The following is a 22236-nucleotide window of genomic DNA, read 5'->3' as shown; positions in this document are numbered from 1 at the left end:
TAAAGACCTTAGCTTGAAAAGGCCAAGGTCCCCCAACTGCATCCTGGGCCATATCCAGTTGTCCTGATATACATCTTGCCATTGGACCCAGATGGCTCTGGAGGAAAAAGTGAGGCTGGTGACTTTGCATGTGATGTGATAAGAGTGAGGGATAATTGATGGACAGACCACATGCTCTATTGGTATTTTCACTGCATCAAGAGAATATAAAGCTCTTTTGGTGTATCCCCTATGATAAGCTTATGACAGAACATAGATAAAAGATGCATATTATAGGCAGATACTGGTAGGTTGTGATCTGCGTTGTTGGAAGGAATGCCCACATTGATGATTTCACATCCGTTAGAGGGTTGGAATATGTTTTGGTAAATCATTTTTTTTTAATTCCCTGACAGATTTAAATTGAGTAACAGATCTCATGAATAGAATTCCAGTTTCTTACCTTATATTCCCAGATTCCACTTACCTATACCCATTATTGGCAAGCTCAAAACTATAAGGACAAAAAAGTGATTTTAAAAACAGACAAGAAAAAGTCATATCATGTTCAAAAGAATCTCACCTACTCAAATTTCATGAGTTTTTTTTCTTACACAAAACCTCAGCTTAAATAGCTCTTCCCATATAGAATTTTTATACTCTTCTGTACAATTCCAGAAGTTGGAATGTGATTTATTAAAAGTTAAGAGATTGGTTCCTCCTATTGGTTCTAATTTTTACTTACAACATCACTAATGTGAAAATATGTTTAATAAGAATATATATGTATACCCTATATCAGATTCTGTGCCATCTTGGGGAGGGTGGTGGGGAGGAAAGGGGAGAAAAATTTTAAACTCAAAAGCATATGGAAGTGATTGTTGATAAATCAAAGTATATTAATGAAAAAAGTTAAGAGATACAGGATTTCATTGAGAGGAAGTGCTGTGGAAAGAATTCTAGACATGGAATCAGGAAAGACTCATGTTTGACTCCTACATGGGACACTTATTAGTTATATGATTCTAGGCAAATCACTTAACTTCTGACTCTCAGTTTCCTCATATGTAAAATGCAGGAAATAATATTTATCTCACAGGGTTGTAGTGAGCATCAAATAAGATTTTATATACAGTACCTTGTAAACCTTAAAGCATATATAAATATTGATATCATTATCCCCAAATTAGCTTCAGAAAAGTTAAATATCCTTTTTGAAGAAAAAGTAGCTTCCGACTGCTGCAGGAGCCATTAGAAAGGAGCATCCATTATGGGCTACAAAGAGTGGGGAAGGTTTTCTAGATATTGAACTCCTGTCAAAATATCATACAAATAGATGCTTAAGGAATACTTTTTGATGATGATGATGAATCTGCAAAAATTCATTGTCTATTGAGGGAGAATTTGGCTTATACTCCTTCACTTTAAAGATAATACCTCAATCCTTTTGAAATAGTTGCTATCCAACTTTTCATGACCCCATTTAGGGTTTTCTTGGCAAAGATATTAGAGTCATTTTCCATTTCCTTCTCCAGCTCATTTTACAGAATGAGGAAACTGAGGCAAATAGGGTTAAATGACTTGCCCAGAGTCACACAACTAGAAAGTGTCTGAGGCCAGATTTGATCTCAAGAAGATGAGTCTTATCTGACTTCAGGCTCCATGTTCTGTGCCATCTAGCTGCCCCTTTTTGAAATAGTTTCATTATCATCCATCTTGGCTGTGTACTGACTGCTCTGGATTTGAACAGGAATGAATCAGATTAATTGTCTATACTGAGCACCACCGCAGTGGCAGTTTAGCAGCTGCTCACCAGGAGGATCAAGAAAATATTCGCATTAGAGTGGATGCCAGGTGGGAGAAACCTAGCCAAATGGCCAGTCTTCCTGGCAGGAGGGCCTTGAAAGTGATCATGGAGAAGACAACCATTTTCATTAAAGGATCTTCATCAATCCTGGTGTTGCTGCCATAACACTATATTGCTCTTTAAGCTGGCAAAGCATTTCCCAAAAACCAAAAACAGACCAGAACCTTTGCATAAAGATTACATTCCCCATGGACCTATCTGATATTGTAATCTCAGTATCACCATGAATACAAATAAGTTGTTTTACTCAGCTTTTATCTGAGAAAACACTGACCAGGCTTCTGTGTTATTCTAAATAGCAGTGGATAGAATAATAATAATAATAATAATAATAATAATAATAATAATAATAATAATAATTCTACAGGCCATAGCAAGTCACAAACACTATGCAGAGCCCAGAAGCTGCTTTGTTTTCTAACATCTTGATCAAAGCCTTCTTTCTTTGCTGGAATAGCTCAGCTGGATAATTGGAAAGTAACTGGAGAGAGCAGTGCTGTCCATTACCCAAAACTGGCAAAAACAAAAGCAGCTTCATTTTTCATAACGTCACTGTTTACAGATGTTTTGTCTTTGCAGTATAGAGGAAGTATTTCGATATGTTTAACTTCCTTAAATAATACTTTGTTAAAGGTTTGTGAAACTTGGCAGGAAATATATGTGAATTATAATTAAGTTCTCTTGAGAACAACTTATGTTTTTGTTCCTGTGGGGAGACAGCTGAATTAATCTGGTCAAAAGGAACATTTGGCACAAGGCTTCTGTCAATGAGGAGCTTGTTTTATAGCCAGTAGTACACTTGTTAACTCTAAGGTCTCATACACTTAAAAGTCATTGACTAAAATTAGAGGGTAGCTCATTGGAGTAGCTGGCCGTGGTTCTATAAGTGCTGAGAGTAATGCTGCTGACTTCAGAGCTGGTCACCTGGACATACAAATTCCACCACCAGGTATATAGTACTGAAGTATTTTCAATGCTGCAGAGCTTTAGGAATCCTTTTACAAGTGTGGATTCAATTGGGCCAGGGTTAGGGGAACCTGCGGCCTCGAGGCCACATGTGGCCCTTTAGATCCTCAAGTGTGGCCCTTTGACTGAATCCAAACTTCACAGAATAAATCCCCTTAATGAAAGGATTTGTTCGTAAAACTGGGACTCAGTCAAAAGACTGCGCCCATGGACCTAGAAGGCCACAGGTTCCTCACCCCTGATCTGGGCATTTCCTCATTTTTCCCCTCCATTGCTGGGTATAGATATGCTTCACCTGTGCAAGCCAAGTGACTATTCTCTGTTACATGTTTGGAGAGATGCTGAGCAGTCCATATGTTTCCTAAGAATGGCTTGTCTGTGCCTCTCCGGGTAAATCAGAGTTGCATTATTTAAAAAAAAATTGAAAGAAAAGAAAAAAAAAATCTGTCTTTACAGATAGTCTGGTTTTGCTGGTAGCAGATTGGTGCTACAGTTACCTCTGTCTCATCTTGCTATCCTGCTCCTCACTTTCTATAATTGATGATAAACTTGCGTAAGGGGAATTCACTTTTCCTATAGGTAACATTCATATAGGTGCTTTCTAGTTGTTTTTATTTTGCCTTGGGTAAGCATTTTGAGAAGTTAAGTAACTTTTTTTGGCAAGAGGTAGTTAAGATGTTTGAAATAGTAAGGAGCAGTAATGTACGGTCTAATGAAAAAGGGATTCTCTGTAGATGGTGAGGTCATCCAGATGTTTGTGGGTGATATTGTGTTGATTGCATCAGACCCCAGAACCTTGCAGAGCCTCCTAAGTGAGACCTACAATCACTCAACAGATTTTGGCCTAACTCTCCATGCAGGGAAAAAACAAACAAAAAAAATCAAAAACAAAAATAGAAGTGTTACCCTGCTTCTGACCAAGCCTGAGGCAATTTTGCTGAGGGACACCCCAGGCATTGTTCTGCATATACAGAGGGATAGGTTGAGGCTGGGAGCCTCTGCCCCACCAATCTTGGTTGAGAATTATGAGCGGGATGATGTATGCAATGATGAGAAAATGATGCAGGTTGATAATTTATTTCACTTTGTTAGAGAAACTTTGGAGAGACTTTGGAGACACAGATGGAGAGAGAAAGGAGAGAGAGAGAGAGAGAGAGAGAGAGAGAGAGAGAGAGAGAGAGAGAGAGAGAGAGGGAGAGAGAGAAACTCCTAAATGGTAGACTCTATCCCTCAAAGCTATGAACACATATGGGAGTTAGCTCTATCACATTGCTTGATCTCCAGGGTTTACAATTCAAGAAACTGCTCAGAGTAGAGCTCTCCTTGGTTAAATTATTCTTTCTTAATTTGAGCTAAGATTTTAGCTCCTTCTCAGCTGAAGAGCTCATTTATTCTTGTGTATTTTTTGACCTACTCTAATCTGTAGAACTTTTCCAATTTCTGTTTGCTGCTTTGTTTGAATAAATGGATTTACTCACTATTACTATTTATGACAGTCTTTTGTATAGCTAGCATTTGGATAGGAAGTGACTAAGCTGGCTAGTGGGCTGAGTGATCAGGGAAACAGTTTTCCTTTTTAACCCTGGATTGTATCTCTAGCCTATAAATATTTGGAGGGTAGCAAATAGAATTCTAACCCAATTTTAACCCCTCTTCGAGACAATAGAAGAGATGGCCTACCCTCAGTGGTTCAAGACCTCACCTGCCCTCTCCCAAACTAGAATGGTAATGGTTCTGGCACAGTCCTTCTATTCTCTGATAAGATGGGCCAGACCTTAGAACATATCTATCCATGAGCCACATTTATATATTTAGATAGCCCACGTACACATATATCTTAGAGAAGAAGGAATCCCATTATCTAGACAATATTATACAGATGGATGGATAGCCAAACTCTAGAACTTGTCCATCACTGTGAATATAAACATACAGACATATTATATATGTATTAAATACATATAACGTATATAGTGGCTGCACATAAAGAATCCAAAGCTTGGACAGATATTGCATATGAACAATGAGTTGTACCCAGAATTTAACATGAGGAAGGGACTGAGCTAGGTTACATTTGGAAATTATGCAGTACTTTTAATGATCCCAAGCTTCTCCCTGAAACATAGGCCCATCATTTTAAACAATAATATTCTGTTAGGAATGCTATAAGGTTGTGAGTCATAGAATATTGCAGCTTCTGAGGGGTTAACATTGAATTCAATCAAAGGGCAATGAGGAGGTGCATAGTTGCCACAAGGAGGCTTCTACACATTACAAACAAAAGTCCCAGAAAGGATGTCATATGATACATGTACCATCAGAAAAAGAAGAAGAAAAGAGGCCAGAGCAGTTAGTCTTAGTAAGAGAGAGAGCAGTAGCCAGGGAACACCCAGAGGTGGTATGGACACAGTGTCATGAGATCTGGAGGGAGGTTCTCAGTATGTCTTGTAAACTAGAGAATGGTCAGATGAGAAAACATGGAGCTGGTGTGATTATCACTGGAGGGAATACATACACCAAGGCACATGGTAGTGTGGAAAGAATGCTAGAGTTTGAGTGAGAGATTTTGACTTCATATCCCCCTGCCCTGACACTTATTACCTGTGTGACCTTGGGCAGGGGGTGGAAAAGGATGGGACCCACCAGCAAATCAAGAAGATAGTGGTAGTAGGCGTTAACCCACCACCCCAACCTAGGCTGAATAGATGTATCTATGAGTGGTATTGCTATGGGGGCGGGGTAAAGGAGGAGGGTGCCAGAGAGAGTTTATCTTTGGAGTCTTCATGGTTATCTAATGTCCATAACTGGTCCCAACATTCATCTCCTCCTCTTGATTTGGAGAGGAGTCCAGATGAAGGGGCAAAGCTTCCTGACCCTAATAGAATACTCTTCCATTCGCTCTACTCTGATCAGTCAGCTGAGGAGCCAACGTGAGTTTCCTATCTAATCATAGGTAGGGGCCAGCTTTGTAGGTTCATGGACACCTCAGACCCCATTAGAGTCAGCTGACTGAGGGTGAAGCAAGCCCACACTTCCCCAGGACTTCATCCTTTGCCTTGTGTGTAGACATCTATCCAACTTTGTGCCAGCAGTCACAGGTCGGGTGTTAGGTGCCCAGAATGTTTAAGCTGAAATAGCCTAAGGGAAGAAGAGGGGCCTAGGTCAGTTATGCCACCAAAAAGCTCTAAAAACTTTGGGAAGTCACAACTTCCATGGGCATCAGCAGCGTCGAACAGCAGCGTCGAACTCAAACGCTTCGGATCCTCCTGCACATTAACTTAGAGAACCACAAACTAATATTACCTCTGGTTTACTCTATTTTGATTTTGTGAAACAGCTCCCAACTATATTTTTTAGGCTACTTGAGGCCAGCAGGCTCTGACTTAGAAGATGAATCCTAGAGCTGAACAGCCAGCGACGGTCAAAGGTCATGAGATCATAGCTCCAGGGCTCGAAGGACCTCAGGGACATCCGGTCCAGTCCTCTCATCTTACAGATGAGGCCGCTGAAGCCCAGTTAGTGTCAAAGGCAGGATTTTAACCCAGGGCCTCTAACTTCCAAGTCAGTGCGGGATTTTAACCCAGGGCCTCTAACTTCCAAGTCAGTACTTTCTTCACTGAATAACACCACTCCAGGTTGAGGAAAGTGGAGATTTGCCCCAGGCAAGGATGAATTTGAAGGCCGACAAACGGTCCCCGAAAGGGACTTTCACTTCAGCTTAAACATTCTGGGTACCTGCCACCTAATCTGAGGCTGCTCGTGCAGAGCTGAATAAAGAGAGTTCTCACTTTACATAAATAAATCTTTCTGCAGACCCCTATGTAAAGTGATTTTATGCAATGTGAATTTGCCTTTACCCACCACTTCACTTAGGCTACATAACAAAGACACACACAAAATAATACCTTTACACAAGTCATACAATGAACTAAAATGCAGATTTTGGCAGTATTAAATGCTGTACCATGACAATAAGCAGAATTATGAAATGAAAGGTAAAGTTAATAATAAAGTATGCACAGCACTGTACAGTAAAGTTAACAAAGGTTATGTAATGTTAACAAAGGTACAGTGTGTTGCCCTTTCCCTACCCACCATACCTAGCTTTTATCACTGGTTGACTGTGGAACTTTTTTAAAAGAAGCTATCTAGAGAGATTCTCTTCTTTTTTTCCTCAAATATCTGACAATAGCAATTAGTCCTTAATTAGTCTTTGCAAAAATCTTGAAGTATTTGGATCCATCTTTTCAGTGCAAGAAAATTTTTTTTATGTAAAACTGAATTTGCATAATGTGAATTTACATAAATGAGAATTGTCTATATGAAAAATACTAAATAAAAGCTTTAGGAAAGAATTTTTTAAAAAGTAAGTATGGTGCCTTTTTTAGCTATACCATACTTACTTTTTAAAAAATTCTTTTTTAAAGCTTGTCCTCATCTGTAAAATTAGAGAGCTGGTCTAGTTGTGCATCAGGTTATCCTGAATATAACTTAGTTATATATGTCTTTGCTAATGAATTTTAAAATGAGCAAACATTTGCGTTTAGACCAACTGTCTTTTCCTAAAAGATCATAAGTAAGAAAACTAAAGGAAGGATAGGTGGTGACTGGATAAGGGCAGTGAATCATATTTTCCTTGACCAGTGCATGAGTTTTATGAGTTGTGTAAGACCTTACTCACTCATTTTACTTCCAGTAACCAAAGCCTAGAATGTGATTTTAGAACAATAATGAAATGTTTTTAAGTAAGGAAGACTTCTCTTTCAAAAATGGCTTGTGAGTAGTGAGCAAAGTTCATTCACATCAGATGGCATAAAATTGTCAAATTCCTTTCTTTCTCCAAGGATATGTGGATTGAACAGTATATGCTAAAGATGATATCTGCTAAATTCTCAAGTAACTTCATTTTTGTAGATCTGTGTATCCAATATATTGGGTGGACTCCTTGTGTAGGATATATGGGAAATCATATACTAAAGTCACACAGGATAAGAAGGAATGGATTGTGATCAACACCAATGAAAGGAGTGCTCACATGGATGAAATCCCAAATATACGTCCACCTATATTTGTGAATAATTCTACTTATGTCTTATGCTTATACATACATACAAATGGATGTGATTTCATAATTATACAATAAGACAAATTAATTAATCAAGTTTATCTATTTGATTAACTTATTTTGGGGTAATATTTTTATTGTTTTCTTCCTTCATACTATTTTTATTTTTACATTTTGTTTATTCTACACATAACAATCGACAAAGTGAATAATTTCATATACCACTAGAGAAGGTAATTGGGATTACACATGAAATCACAAACCTCTATTATATACAACTTATTTTTCCCTTTCAAATATATGATAAATTCAACATGCCACTTTTAAAGCAGTTCTGCTCATCTGTTTCCTTCTAAATTTATTTCTGTTCACATGTATGCATTTAAAAGAATATTTTGGTGACTCTCTTTTCTCCTTTTTTTGACCACATTGTTACTGGCCCCTCTCCTCTTCAACTTTCCCAGAAATTCAAAAAAAGAAAAAAGCAAAACCAAAACGCTTGTGACAAATGTGCATTATCAGGCAAAACAAATGCATATGTTGGCCACGTCTGAAAATGTATGTCTTGTTCAGTATGCAGAGACCATTACCTCTCTGTTAGAAAGTAGGGATCATGCTTCATCATTGGTCTTCTGGAGTTGTGATCCATCATTTTACTGATCAAAATTTTTAAGTCTTTCAAAGTTTTTATTTACAATGGTATCGTTATTGTGTTAAAGGTGATCCCTTGGTTCTGCTCATTTCACTCTCAGTTAATTTGAGACTTCCCTAAAACCATCCCTTACATAATTTTTTATGGCACAGTAATATTCTATTACATTTATATACCATAATTTGTTCAGCCATTCCCCAGTGGGTAGGCACCCCTTTAGTTTCTAAGTCCTTTGATTCAACAGATAGAGCTACTGTAAATATTCTTGTACATATGGGTTTTTTTCCTCCTCTTTCTTTGATTTCTTTGGGGGATAGGCTGGGTAAAAAGGTATGCACAGGATAGTATAGTGACTTTGTTGGTATAGTTCCAAATTGCTTTCCAGAAAGGCTGGACCAATTAATTCACTGCTCTGCTAGGAAAGTATCAGTGCCTCTGCCTTTCTGTAGCCTCTCTAAGCAACGTCATTTTTCTTTGTCATCTTAGTTTACAGGAAACAGAGAATTTCTGTACCTACTCTGAAGTGGGGGAAAAAAGAGCCCTTCTATTATGCATCCCCAAAAGGTAACTACAATTCACGAAAACGTTATACCAAACCATAAAATCAGAAACAAGAAGTTATAGAAGTTGACAGACCCAGAAAACAAACTTGAGAAACTTTGCCATTCTATTTTAGATAAAAGTGCCCTATCAATACCATCCAATGCTTCTTCTACCAGGCTAAAAAAGTCTTTCCCTACCTCCCCATACTCCATACAAAATACATGAATTCACAATATTTCTGTTGTATAAGAGGCAACATAGTATACTGAAAAGAGTGTTGGACCTGGTGTCAGGAGAAATGTAGGTTTCAATTCTAGTTCTGAAACTTACTAATTGTATGACCCTGGGAAAGTCATTTAAGCTTTCTTAGTCTCAGGTTACTTACCTGTAAAGTGTAGATAAGAATATTTGGGCTATATGCAGGTTATTCTGAGGAGGTCTTAAAGTACTATATAAATGTAAATTATTTGCAGCAGTAACTGTTGTGCTAAAAGTATGATATACTATATAACAGAAATATATTATAATTATAGCTATAAGCAATATATTGCTATCAAATAAAGAAATACAAATGATGAAAGATGGTGAAAAACCTAGAGTGAAAGAAAAGTCCCAAATCCAAGTAAGGAGTCTCCAAAGACATTAAAAGTAACTATAGAATAAAAATGGCATCAGAAAGTTGAAAAGATGGGAGTTGTGTTACAGGAACATGGCAAAAGAAAGGAGCAAAAGCTTTGAAAGAGAATGAAGGTAAAAGGGTATGGATGAAGACAAGAAAGACATTGTTGTCATATTTGGATAAAAACCCAGAGATGAAGGGATAAACTACAGCTCCTGAAGTTGGGTAATGAAAAGACTGTATAGACTTGGGTCAAGTCAAAAGGTAGCTACAACGAGAAAATCTTCATGGATGGGACTTAGGATTCCCAGCTGGAAAAGTTTCAGAGAATGAGTCAAGAGAGGTAGGGAACTAGTGTTTACTGGAGAAGTTTCCCAAGTCTTGGGAAGAAAATTGGTTGCAAGGGAGCAACCAAGACTGGAATTCAGCTCAAACCAAGAGAAAAGGAAGGGGAAGGATTGCAGAAAATGCCAAATACCAAGGACCAAAGCTGAAGGGGTAAGCCAGGTAGCACAAGTCACATGTAGTGACAGAGTAGACAGAATACTGTACTATAATGGGTCATAATGCTGAATGTGAGAGTCTGGAGATTTGAATTTGATAATCCAAAGGCACGGACTTAATGTACAGAATTTCAAAGGTGATTAGCCCTGATGATGGGCTTTTGGGCAAAGCCATTATTAAAAGGATTTTTGGTTCTTTAAGGGGACAGGATATGCTAGGATCCCATGTAAGTCCTGATAAAAGTATGACAGCTCTATTGCAAAATAATAATGGAAGATTAGAGGGAAAAAAAGGAAGCCATTAACATTTCAAGAAAAACAGAACATTTATTAGATACTTATTATTATGCACTGGGCGATATGCTAAGTGCTGAGGATACAGAAACAAGATGGCCCCTCTCCTCAAGGAACTTACATTCTAATGGGGGGAGACAACACATAAAGGGGAGGTACATGGAAGAAGGCTGCCAGTGTGTAGGTGAAACAGATCTGTGAGGGAAATGAGCAGCTAAAGGGGCAGTTCTGATCAAATCAATTACTTAAACAGATAAATGAGTGCTACAGTGATAAGAGTTAAATGAAATGAGGTCAATGAATATCATACAAATAATCAAATATAAACTTGGCATAGTTCTCTAATATAATAACTATTCTGATATTTCATCATGGTAGCAACAGAGAGTTGAATTCTCAAAAACTATTTAAGTAGAGCTTAATCTGTCACGCGTCTTATCAAGCTTAAAAATACAGGCCCAATGCTTCAATGTGTATATGTTATCCAAGGGCCAGCCTAGATTAACTTAGAGACAACAGCTACCTTTAGCAGAACAGTAATCATCAAGTAATTAATTATTTTTGTCTGCAGTTACTCATGATTTTAACTCCATATTATCTACTAAGTTATTGAGGTATTATAATCTGTGTTTGGTGGAGGGAATGTACATGATGATGAAATTATAATCCTTTGACATATTGAAGTGAGACAGATGATATGTTAAAAATGAATATTTTATCAGGCCTTTCAAGTTTATACGTAGAGAATTTAATGTAGTCATTGCTCACTGCTAGGGGGGTGAAACAGCAACACGCTGTTTTATTCTACAATAAACACAAGTAGTCTGATGCACCAGACTCTGGAGCCTCTTTTTTAATATTTCTGTTGCTCTTTGGGTACATGGGCATGCCCCCATAGAATTGTCATCACACAGGAAGCATGGGTATTAATGTTCATTGCCCAAACTATGTGACAAAGCTGAGCATAGTAGCATCTCCAAATCTAGTTGGATAAGAATGATAGCTTATGGGGATAGGGCCTGGACCTGTTTCATTGATATTGGGAATTCTTGGCTGTGGAAATTCTATCAATGTGAGCCACTGCATTCTTTGGAACTTAAGAGTCTTGAAAAACTGCCGATATCACTAAGAGGTTAAGTGATTCACCCAAGTATCACACAGTCAGTGTGTGGCAAAGGAAAGTCTTAAACCTAGAAATTCTTGGCTGGATCTCTATCTGTTACATCTGTGGTTACATCAAGCTCAAAAAAGAAAAAGGGGGCTATTGTTCACCTATTCAGTCATGTCTGACTCTTCATGACCCCATAGCCTATAGCATCCTAGATCCTTTTATCCCCCACTATCTCCCGAAGTTTATCCAAGCTCGTGTTCATTGCTTCCATGACACTATCTAGCTATCTCATTCTCTGTCCTTCTCCTTTTGACTTCAATCTTTCCCAACATAAGGGGCTTTTCCAAATGAGTCCTGTCTTCTGATTATGGGGTCAAAGTATTTAAGCTTCAGCTTCGGTATTTCACTTTCCAAAGAATAGTCTGAATTAATTTCTTAAAGTGTTGACTGATCTGATCTCCTTGCTATCCAAGGGACTCTCAAAAGTCTTCTCCAGCATCGTAATTCAAAAGTGTCAGTTCTGTGACTCTCAGCTTTTCTCACAATCCAACTCTCACAGCCATACTTGTTACTGGAAAAAACATAGCTTTGACTATACAGACCTTTGTCAGCAAGGTGGTGTCTCTGCTTTCTAGTATGCTGTCCAGATTTGCCATAGCTTTTTTTCCAAGGAGTAAATGTCTTTTAATTTCATGGCTGTAGTCACCATCTGCAGTGATCTTTGAGCCCAAGAATATAAAAGCTGACACTGCTCCCATTTCTTCTTCCTCTCTTTGCTAGGAAGTGATGGGATGTGATGGTCTTTTTTTTTTTCTTTTTTAATGTTGAGCTTCAAGCCAGCTTTTACACTCTTCTCTTTCACTTTCATCAAGAGGTTTCTTAATTCTTCTTCACTTTCTGCCATCAGAGTGGTATTGTCTGCATATATGAGATTGTTGATCTTTTCCCCGGCAACTTTAATTCCAGCTTTTGATTCATCCAGCCTGGCATTTTGCCTGATGTGCTCTGCATGTAAGTTAAGTAAATAAGGTGGGGCAGGTAGGTAGCACAGTGGATAGAGCGCTGGCCCTGAAGTTAGGAGGACCTGAGTTCAAATCCAGCCTCAGACCAAACACTTGACACTTACTAGCTGTGTGACCCTGGACAAGTCACTTAACCCCAATTGCCTAAAAATAAAAAAAAAAATTTAAAAATTTGGGGCAGCTAGGCAGCATAGTGTATAGAGGGCCAGCCTTGGAGTCAGGAAGACCTGAGTTCAAATCCGGCCTCAGACACTTGACACTTACTAGCTGTGTGACCCTGGGCAAGTCACTTAACCCTGTTGCCTAGCAAAAAAACAACCAAAAAACAAAAAAAAAAAAAATAAGGTGATATACAGCAAGGCTACTCCCATAATATTAAAAGAACCAAAGGAAAACCCCAAACCTTTGGGTAGATTCTCCAAGGAGAATTTATGGAAAGACACAGACCAAATGATCTTACAGGATGAGAAGGTATGGAGCTATTGATATCTGCACAAATGGAAGGAGTATCTTCATAAATGGGATCATAAATCCATCTGATAAGAGGATTAGGATCAGCTTGATGAGGACACACACATGTGAATCTTGGTTGGGGACTTTGATTACAATGCTTTTTTGGAGATTGGGTCATGTGTTTCTAGTCTTTGTTGGGGAGGTGTGCTTAAGAGGTCCCACTATTGCTTTGAACTGCCACGGTGGTAGCCGGCCTAAAAATATGTGGTAACTGGAGCATAACTCTCTCCTTGCTTTTCAAAGGCTTCCATTAGTGTTCTTGTGTGTGAAGTCACAGATTTAGGGTTAGAAGGGCCTTTAGAAATAATATAGTTTCTCTCGTTTTACAGGGTAGTAAATGGGAAACCTGGGATGAGAAGCTAGAGCTGCTGATTACAAATACAATACTTTTCCTTTTCCTCATAGGCTCAGAACCAATATTATGTCTGCTACAATATTTTCTGTACAATTGTCCCTGCTCAGTGCTTCTTCAATTATTCCAACTGACTCTTTTTAAAGACAAGTACAAAGGGTAGTTCTGATCCACCATCATCTGAGCTAATCATGTTAGCTTGGTGATATAATTACTCATTATCAGTGAGTTGTAGCTGGGTCTAAACCTGCCTCCTTACCCTTTCAATCAGTTCTTTAGGACAAGTCCATACCCTCCATAGGAAGATTCAATCAAAATCCCAAACAAAGGCTCACTTTCCAGCAGCCTAAAGTTGGTTAATCTCTTTATTTAGGAAACACAAAAAAGACATGTAACAAGCTTTTATTAAGCACTTACCATGTGCCAAAGTTTGGCCAGCCTGGGTCCTCCACAAAATGGAGGCTCCAGAAGGAACTCACAAACAGGATAAGGGAACTGGCCTGACAGAGGGATATTCGAGGGTGAGGACGCAGAGATGATTGAATGTTCCAGAGTAACTCAGAGACTCTGGGAAATTCCAGGAAGAGATAGTAACTGAAGCATAGTTTCCAAATCCAGATAGTTGAGAATAGAGCTTGAATGGGAAGAACAGGAGTTTTTAAACCTTTTTTTTTTTTTGTATCATGGATCCCTTTAGCAGTTTGGGAAAAGCATATGAACCCCTTCTCAGTATTTTTTTTTTTAATTCAGAGTTGAAAGAAATGCTAAATTAAAGATAAACTCTTTTTCTCACCCAACTTCACAGATCTTGTACTCTAACCATAGACTTGACGTAAGAACCCATTCTAGAATATCCTCTTCTATTTTTTTTTAAAATCCATCAGCTAACAATAGTAATTACTGTCATGGGCAGAAAGTTGGTCTTAGAGTCAGGAAAACTCTGGTTAAGTTCTGCTTCTCAAAAATATTGGCTTGAGTGAGCTCTACTGGTATAGACGGAAAACATCAATCTACACCTTCCCTGCTGCATGACTCCTCTCTGTTGTTTATTAATGCTCCATAGGGGATCCATCCATACACTGGAGGCCTTTTGATTCATTTACTATCTTTTGGTTGCCTGAGCAGTAATAGGCTGACTGGCCTTTCTCCTTTTCTGGTCATATATGTCTTCAGCATCCTTTATGCTACATATCCTACTGATACTCACCATCCATCTTTCCATTGCATTTTTTAGCTATTCACAACAGTGACTCTTTTAGGATCATTGTGTTCCATGATTCTAACTATCATTTGGAGAATTCTTAACACTGATCTTGTTTGTACTAGTTATCTGCCTGTTGTCTCCCCTATTAGATTGTGAATTTCTTGAGGGCAGGGATTGTTTTTACTTTTTTTTATAACCTCAGCACTTAGCACAGTACCAGGCACATAGTAGGCACTTAGTAAATGCTTGACTTGCCTTGCCTTTACTTGATAGACTTTTTTTAATAGCAACCAGGTTAGCTATTCAAGATATGTCCCAGTGAAGTAGTTCAATAGATTGTCTGATGGCATATTATAATCTCAACCACATAATATTCCTCTTCCATTTTATCTCTTCCTCTGTTGATGGCCAGGACAATATCTTTTAATTGAATTAAAAATTGCAGATGAAACAACATAATATATATTATATAATATTTTATATATTTTATAATATATTATAATATGTAATATATAATCATAACATTAATTACTCTGATTTTTTTTGTTTTCCTCTAAGTCTATCTGTAATTGTTTTGTTTCATACCTTAATCTCCATTGCTTATCTTAATTTATTTTGTTCTTACAGAACAGTCATTGTTAATATTTTGAAATGTGTAATAGATTTCATTTGTGCCTAAATGTATACAGCTTTACCATAGATTTTTGTGTTAGTCTATTAAGCAACTACCAGGTCTACCATTTACTAGTTGTGTGACCGTGGCCAAATTACTTCACATCTCTGGGTCTTAGTTTTTTCATTTGTAAGATGAGGGAATTAGATTAGGATCAGAAATTTAGAGCTAGAAGACATCTATACAAAAGCCCTCTCATTTCACAAATGAGGAAACTGAGGCTGAAAGGTGAATGCCTTGCCCAAGGTCATACATATAGTAAGGGATAGAGTTGGAACTTGAACTCAGGTTCTCCAATTCTAAATATAACATTCTGTGCTCTTTTTACTCTGTCATACTTCCTCTCAACTACATGACTGACCACCAAGATCCTGTCTAACTCTAAGATTCTATATGTAGTAAGTACCACATATCTTGAGTTCTATACTTTATAGATCAATGCTCAAAGTAATCTGGCAGTTAGTTAAAAAAAATCACAGTAGAACTATGCCATCATTATTTGTTGATATTTATATAGTATATTTCATCCAAAGTGTCAAAGTAACATATTACCTTATCTGTTATTCTTCTTCTTCTTTTTCAAAGAGGACCAATGACATCACAGGGTAATGTCTTCACTCATGGGTGGATTGGATTTAAGTAAAGCAGAATTGCACAAAGTTGTCAGCCTCATTCTCTCTTCCAGAGTCATAGAAGACCAGTGGAAGACAAAAGTTAAGATGACTGGTGATGCCCCAGGATGCAGTGGATGACCTTGGCATCTTTGATGTTTGACCAAACTCTACACTCTAAGCCCTCCATAGTGACTGCTTTGGCCAGCAGTTGGAACAAATTGTTCTCATCTACCCACTGAGCCAGGGGAAGTCTTCACATACTTGGGGTAGACATCTCCCTAACTCACCAACAGGTTTGTGGCCTGTCAGTTACCCTCAACCTGGTTTAGCCCGTTTGCCCAGAGAGTTTTAATGGGGTATGGCTGCTGGGCATACTACAGCTTCATGGAGCCACAGGTGAAACTTGGTTGACAGGTGGACACCAAAGGTGGATAAGCAGCCCTGAAAAGGGCTCAACTAGCCCTTATGCCAGAGGTGTTAATCCTCCCTGAACCCCCTATATTACCTTCTGTGACATGTTTATCTAACCATAAAAAGTAGGAAGTAAATATATTATCCACAAAAAGCTGGTTGTGGGGACAAGTGCTAATAGTAAAGGTTTCTTCTCCTGTGCCTGGAGGCTATTCCATTTAAAGCATAACATTCTAGGTTTGCACCAGAAGGGCAAAGTCCATTTCTAGGACTTTCTGTCTATAGGGATTGGAAACCTGGGAGGAGTGACTCAGCTGATATGAAGTGGGAATTTGCTCTAGGGCTCTTGAGATGCTTCTATAGGTAATGATCAGCAGATATACTGAACTTTTGTGAATCCAGCTTCAGACTCATGGACTAGTTTATTGAAATGTATCCTCTATAACTAATTGCTAAATGGTTGTCAAGTCAACTTGAATATCCATCTCCCGAGCTTTTTTCTTTAGACTTATCCTTTAATGATTCTGCCATATTTTACTTCTTGAAGAAATTTTCATGCTCTTCATTCACAATTTGAATGAATTTTGCCCTCTTCTTTTTCTAATATTCTTCTGTTATAATGAATGGGGAGTTGTAGTTGATGTTTTTTCTCATTTTTTATAGAAAAGGTTTTCATTATTTGCCCTTCAACGAGCAAGTCTCTTTATATTATCTATCATTAAATACTAATCATGTTATTTTTGAGAAATAGGTTCAATGTAAAGGCAGCAAAAGCTTGTCTAGAATAAAATTAAAATGAGGCCATACATGGGGGAGAATTCTTAACCAAATTATGAGGAAATCACAATAGATAAGATAATTTTAATTGTGCAAAGTTATATAAGAAAAACATATTGGACTACATGAAAAGCTTTTACATGAACAAAATCAATGGAAGTAGGATAACAAAGTAAATCATCAACTGGGGAAAAAATCTGCATCAAATATAAAGGTCTGATATCCAAGATTGATGGAGAATTAATGTAAGTATGTAAGTCCAAGAGCCATTCCATGAATAGTTAAGTGGTCAAACGATATGACTATATAAGATATGATAACATAATACTTGTCTTTCTATATAAGAAAAGTTTTCAAAAGAATTACAAATATTAGCAATCATCTAAAAAGTTGCTTCAGCTCACTAATAATAAGTGAATTGCAAATCAAAAGAATTCTAAGGTTTCACCTCACACCCAGGAAATTGGCAAAGATGAAAATAGTCAACATTGGAGGGGTTGTGGAAATATAAGTACTCAAATGCATTGTTTTTGGAGTTGTGAATCGGTCCAGCTATTTTGGAAAACAATTTGTAATTATACTAAGAATGTGATTAAAATATTCATGCCCTTTGACCTGAAAAATCTGCTGCTAGGTATATACCCCAACCGGCTCAGAGACAGAAAAGACCCATATATACTAAAATATTAATAATGGTACTTTCTATAGAAAAGATAAATATGAAGAATAGAGAGAAGTATGAGAAGGATTACATGAATTGTTGCAAAGTAAAGTAAGCAGAATCAGGAAAATAATATAATGACTACAACATTGTAAATGAAAAAAAAAATGCCAAAAAAAAAGAAACTGAAAATTCCATCCCTGGATCCACTCTGGGCTCTGATGGACTTTCATATTATCTTGCCCAGATCTAAGCCTCCACTTTACTTCCTGATCATCTCCAGAAAATACAGGGGTATACAAGAGTATTTCACCTCATTTCTGAACCCCAGTCCCTTTCCAGTATCCCTTTATGTGTTGTCTAATCTCAATAGAATTTAAACAATTTACTGTCAGGGACTCTCTTGCTTGCTTATATTTACATCCTCAGAGTTTAGCACAGTCTCTGGCACATAATAAGTGCTTAATAAATGTTTATCTTTCCATCCGTTTCCACCTAATTACAATGACCCAGTTTAACCCCGAAGAATAGAGGAGAAAATGAGTCTTCCTGGAGCTGGTTCTCATCACAGCATTCACAGACGTTTGCAATAGCCTTCTGGTTGGTCTCCTTGCCTCAAATCTCTTCCCGTTCCAATCCATTCTCCACTTAGATGTCAAAATGATCTTCCTAGAGCATAGGTCTGAACATGTCACCCCTAATCAATAACCAAGAAATGGCTCCCAACTATCTCCAGAATAAAACGTAAAATCCTCTATTTGTTTTTTAGAATTTTTTGCAACCTGGCCCCCTCCTACCTTTCCAATCTTCTTACAACTTAATCCTCTGTACAATCTATGCAATCCAGTTAAACTGTTTTTCTTACAAGACGCTGCATCTTTCTATTCCGTGCTTTTACACAAGCTGTCCTCCCATTCTTAGAATGCAGTCCTTTCTTGGCTGTCTCCTGGATTCCTTGGCTTTCTACAAGGTAGTACACCTTCTACTAGAGGCCCTTCCCTATTCCCTCCATTGCTAAGACCTTTCCTCTAACATTACCTTTCATTTACACTGTGCAGCAAGTGAACTCTGGGCTCACTAATCACCTCCCCCTCCAGGATTCTAAGGGTGACCTGAAGGGTTAGGGGTATCCCTTCTATAATGCTTTTGTTTGACCCTCCACTGGTTGTGTTCCCCTTACTGGTAGCTGCCAGTTCCTTTCAACAAATAATATCAATTATCTTTTATAAAGGTATGTTTACTTCAGAGATACAGCACAAAGATATTGTACATTTTCCCCCAACACCTTGGAGCACACTCTCCCCTATCCCATTTTGGTCTCTGGAGAGTGGACTAAGATTTATATCAACTATTCTGATATAAGTTATATCAACTATTCTGGGATAGGTCACGAGTGGACTAAGATTTCTATCAACTATTCTGGGATAGGTCCCTCTCCTCACCTCTCTTAACTCATAAATTCTTCTTTCACTTAAAATAAAATAACACCAAGGTGGGCATAGGACTGAGGCCCATTTTCATGGGGTCACATGTTGGCCTTGGAGGAAGCGGGCCTGACGCCTCTGCTTTTATAGTGGTGTCTTTCACAGGACAAGGGAGGGAAGCTAGGAACAGAGGTCCATTAAGCAAGAGGACTGGGGCCAACCAAGACCTTTTGAAGGTGTCCTCAGTTGCAGTTCCTCAACTGTAGCCAATTAAGGATGCTACTGTCCACCCTATGGTTAACAGACCAGCACCAGTTACAGAACGTCAGCTTCTAAGCACTTTTGTCCTCATACATCATCATGACTCTCCTGGAAGCAGGATACCCAGCCTTTTCCAGGTGGAGAATATACATCAGAGGTGCTCTATCCATAATTCCTCATTACAATTTGTTTGTATATTTTATTTTGTCTCCTTTATTGGAATGTGAGCTCCTTAAGGGCAGGGACTGTTTTTGCTGTTCTTTGTATCCTCAGTGCTTATCATAGTTCCTGACACATAGTATGTACTTAGTAAATGCTTATTGACCACCTCCTTTCTATGTAGATGTGGAGAATTATGGGTGTGCAACATTTCCCATACTGTCAGTCAGACTCAGTTGATTTGGATAATTTTGCTGAACTACTTTTATTCTTTTGTTTTTTTGTAATAAGGGATGAGTCTCTGGGTAGAAGAAAGGATATGAAAATTTTGGGAATTGAAGGTGATATAAAAACTAACTATATCAATAAGTTTTAAAAATTATAGCAAAGGGGCACCTACATGGTACAGCAGATAAGAGCACAGGCCCTGGAGTGGAAGACCTGAGTTCAAATTTGGCTTCAGCCATTTACTAACTGTGCAACCTTGGGCAAGTCATTTAACCCCACCTGCCTCCAAAGAACTGCCAAAAAACAAAATCTAAAAAATTATGCAAAAATAGTGAGCAAAATATCCATATACCTTTTGATCCACAGATTCCATTGTTATGCATGTACCTAAAGGAGGCAGATCTAATACAGAAATAAAATATTCCTAGTATTACTTTATAGCTACCTTGGTGGCAAAGAATTAGAAACAAAGTAGATGCCCAGTAATTAAGAACAAATTGTGGTATGTGAATGGAATGGAATAGCAATGTGCCATATGGAAAGATGTCTATAAAGAATTCAGAGAAGTAAGGAAAGACATTAACTGAATAAGCAGAACCAAGAAAACAATATATACAGTGAATAACTATATCCATATAAATGAAAAAGGACTAACCCTCCCCCCAAACCAAAACAAAAAACCTTGAAGTCCGTGTAAACATAGTGCCCAAGTTTGGCTCCAGAGAAGAATTCTTTTAATGGTCTTCTCTCTCTTCACTGCAGAGGTGAGGGATTATGGATGTGGAATGGTGTTAAGACACTATTTATGTGTTGGTTATACATAAGTGCTTTTTTCTCTTCTTTATTTTTTAATGTCTTTTCTAAGGTATAACTTGCTAGGTATTAGAGGAAGGAGAGATATATTCAGAAACAAATGAGATGAAAAAGCAAAAGGAATTATTACAATACTTTTTAAAAAGATATCCTATTTACTGTTTCAGTTATCTAGAGCATTCAAAACCCTTCCTATGACACAAAAATTAAAAAAAAAAAGACTATGGAAATATATAAAACCGGATATAATGCCCTCTGAATTGCAGTGCTTTGATATTTAAAGCCACCATAAAGTGCATCGCGTTTGCAATGCCATAATCTGTGATAAAGGTATAGTTATTTTGCTGCAGTTTTTGTCATATTCTTTTCCTTGGCATGCTTGAAATAAGGAGATTGGAAAATATCAGAACAAAAGAAGTCTAGGGGATAGCTGCCCAATGAGCTGTCTGTCCTTCAAGGTACTTAAGGCACAGAGACAAAGGCCAGTCTTTGTTAATTATTGAGTCATGTCAATCATTTCCAACTCTTCATGACCCCATTTGGGATTTTCTTAGCAAAGATACTGGAATAGTTTGCCATTTCCTTCTCCAGCTCATTTTAAAGATGAGGAAACTGAGGCAAATAGGGTTAAGTGAGTTGCCCAAGGTCACAGCTAATAAGTGTCTGAGGACAGAGTTGAACTCAGGTCCTCCTGACTCCAGGGCCTTAGCTCTATCCGCTGTGCCACTTACCTGCCCAATCTTTGTTTAAAAGGCTGCAAAAGATCCTCTTGCTTACTATTTAATAAACAAAAGACTAGGGTCCTACAAGCTCTAATAAGTTTGCAATGGAAAATGAAATGTGTAACCAAACATATTTGTGGTTGATTAGGACAATTAATGTTTTTTTTTTGTCATGATCAATAGGATGGTTTAAAGTTGAACACACACACATGATTTGTTTTAAAAAGTCATCCATGACATTTTAAAACAAAGTCAAATGTTGTCTTCAATTCATAAATCTAGATCTGGAAGGAATCTCAAGAGGCTATGGAGTGTAATTCACTCATTTGACAGATGAGGAAACTGAACCTCAGGAAAGTGAAGTGACTTGCCCCAGTTGACACATTAGGATTTGAACCCAGGTCTTTTGACTAAAAACCCAGGGTTCTTTCCACTATCTGTCAATAAACAATCAGGAGGAGAAAGTGAGGCTGGTGACTTTGCGCAGCCCTCCCTCCCTCAAACAAAATTCAAATGCAAGTCATACCATCATCTACCTTATATCATGGTCCTCTTCCAGAACAAAGGACAAATCACAACCTGTAAATAGTCTGAACTGCCCTATTGGGGACCCAGCTTTCTCTCTTCAAGGGTGTTCTGCCCAAAGGAGTGTAAATTTTGATGGCAGAAACCTACCCAGTTAACTTGGAGTTTACTGGCTAGATTTTTTTTCTCAAAGACCAAGCCTTAAATCCAATTCACTCTGGATGTCATCAATTGGACAACAATAGGTCCCTGTCCCGCCCAAGCACCATTTAATAATT

The sequence above is a fragment of the Vombatus ursinus genome, unplaced genomic scaffold, assembly GCF_900497805.2.
Source record: "Vombatus ursinus unplaced genomic scaffold, bare-nosed wombat genome assembly UNPS02014798.1, whole genome shotgun sequence".
Lineage (NCBI taxonomy): Eukaryota > Metazoa > Chordata > Mammalia > Diprotodontia > Vombatidae > Vombatus > Vombatus ursinus.
The sequence above is the reverse complement of the archived record's forward strand: the minus strand, read 5'-3'. Positions refer to the sequence as shown.